Source organism: Limulus polyphemus, unplaced genomic scaffold, assembly GCF_000517525.1.
Source record: "Limulus polyphemus unplaced genomic scaffold, Limulus_polyphemus-2.1.2 Scaffold3238, whole genome shotgun sequence".
Classification (NCBI taxonomy): Eukaryota; Metazoa; Arthropoda; class Merostomata; order Xiphosura; family Limulidae; genus Limulus; species Limulus polyphemus.
This window is the reverse complement of record NW_013668848.1, coordinates 22,488-24,994: the sequence shown is the minus strand read 5'-3', so window position 1 is coordinate 24,994 and position 2,507 is coordinate 22,488. Positions and strand designations below refer to the sequence as shown.

The window sequence follows — 2,507 nt, the reverse complement described above, 5'->3', positions numbered from 1 at the left end:
GTACATTGGCGTTTCGTGTGCAAAACCTGTTTAGAACTAAAGAGGTTGTTAACTGCCTCTACTGGGACCTTCGGGCACTAAACTCCTATTCTTGTTTCAAAGTTTATGCACGTGCTGTGCTATTACTTACTAAGTTCTAACTTCGTTCTTGATTACTTATCTCTCAAGGCTTATTTTTTATAATACACAGGCATCTCCTTGTCCTCTTTAGTTTTTTTATATGTCCTTCGACTTGTTGACTTGTTATATGTCCTTCAACTTGTGTACTCTTATTTAAAACTTAAAATCTTCATTTTCAATTATATCTTATTTAATTACTTTTATATTATTCAAATTCATAGAAGCAATGGATGAAATTTCCTCAAAAATTTCCCTTTGCTTCACTAGTGAACTGGATGTTGTCAAAGAGCCTCGACCTGTCATACCAGAAGTGATTAAACAGCATGACATTGGACTTCTAAAGTTTGGCAAGGGTACTGGAAAAGCAATTCTAACTGACTCTTTGAGAACAGAAATAATAAAGCTGAGTTTGAAGTATTTCCAGAACAGTGAGGGGCCTTTCCTACCAACAAATAACAAAGCTTGGTTCAAGAGGAAATTGGGAAGTGGTCATGGTGAGGAAGTGACTCTCTCATGGCTGGTCTGTTCCCCTTCTAAAAAGTCTGCATTTTGTATCTGTTGTCTTTTCTATTCCAGGTCAGACCATCAATTCTCATTGGAGCTGGAAAGTGGATTCAACCAGTGTAAAGCACATGAAAGGATTAGTGTTCATGAAAATGCTAAGAATCATCAGAAGTGCTTCATACAGCGGAAAGAAATTTAGCTGAAAACAGAGGATTTATTGATGCGTAACTTCAGTGACAGATTGAAAAGGAAAAGCAGAAGTGGCGTGATATCTTGACGAGAATCCTTCACTGCATAAAATTCCTTCCTTGGTTTTATCCAGATAGGACAGAAGGATGCTGAGAGCTTGGTTGAAGACATCTTGAAACAGCTAGAGAAGGACGAAATGGAGCTACAAGATTGTCAGTCACAATGCTATGACAACGCTCCTGTGATGGCTGGACACAGAAGTGGTGTTCATCAAAGAATAATTGAGAAAAACAACCTGGCAATGTTTGTGAATTGCGACAATCTCTCACTCAACTTGGTGGGTGTACATGCAGCCAAGCAGGATACAATGATGGTCGCATTTTTTGGAATCATCGAAGCTCTCTACGTGTTCTTCTCTCATTCAACACAGCACTGGGAAAAACTCAAAAATGCCGTGTGAATAGTTGTTAAGTCGCAGTCCGAAACCAGGTGGAGTGCAAATACAGAAGCATTGAAGCCCGTCAACAAGTACCTTGAGGAGATACTTCAAGTTCTCCAGAACATGATAGACAATGAAAACAAGACCAGTGAAACAAGAAATGATGCAAGGCAGCTGTATAACTGCATGTTGAGTTACAATTCTCTGAGTTTGCTAGGATTTTGTAACAAAGTATTCATTCGCATTGACTATATTCAAAAGAGGTTGCAGGATCCTAGCATGAACTTCCATGATGCTGCCCTAGATTTGAAAGCCCTCTGACATAATTTTGATGATGAAAGAGAAGTGTTGGTCAGTGAGTCACTCAAAGAAGGTCTCTGTCAAGAATGGAATATTGAGGTTGAAAAACGTCAGAGACGAAGAAACGAATGGCTGATGAGAACTCGAGAGATGCTGGGTTAACAGCCAAGTAGGAAATGGAAAGAGTCATGAAGGGAACACTCGACTGTCTTCATAGAGAAATGGATGAAAGGTTTGATCATTTGCACGACACTGATGCCAAGTTTGGGTTCCTTTTCGATGTCGAAGGACTGTGTTATGGTGCCGACAGTAACGTTCTAAAGAAGAAGTGTGAGAATTTGGGCAAATTGTACAGCTCTGATATTGATGGACAGCAGCTATATGAAGAAATTTTCGATTGCAGAATGTTGCTATCAAGTCGGGCCAACATAAAAATATCCAAACCTGAAGAGCTTCTCGACTTTATTGTTCAGTATGGAGATGAGAGAGTCTTCCCCAATCTTCGCATTGCTGTTCAGATAAGGCTAACCATTGCAGTTTCCATCGCCAGCTGTGAGAGATCATTCAGCAAGTTAAAAATAATACTTTCGTATTTGAGAGCCTCCATGGGCCAAGGCAGACTCTGTGATCTTGCTCTGCTTGGTGTAGAAAGAAAAGAAACTGAAAAAACTGCCTTTGAGCACATCATAGGCTAATTTGCATCAGTGAAAGCAAAGAAGGTGCAGTTGTAATTTTCATATAGTGCCATAATTTGTTAATTAAAAGATTAACGAACTTGGCTTGTATTTTTGGGCTGATATTATGGCAAAGTTTTTAAAAGATGGGTGTCAGATGTTTGGACAGGGGTGCAATTTCACTGCTTGCCGTAGGCGCTATTTTCCGTAGATACACCCTTGAAAGTTTCAGTTGCTGACAATAGATCTCTGCATTGACAGTTTGCTGTGAATTGAGAAGT

General features: G+C 39.6%; 1 long non-coding RNA gene and 1 pseudogene across 2 annotated transcripts in view; both read left to right on the top strand.

The window, feature by feature from the left end:
• The window catches only part of LOC111088169, an 18,543-nt gene that overhangs the window by 9,472 nt on the left and 6,564 nt on the right, over positions 1–2,507 (top strand). The gene's annotated exons all lie outside the window — the stretch shown is intronic.
• LOC111088168 lies at positions 1,296–2,484 on the top strand (annotated as a pseudogene).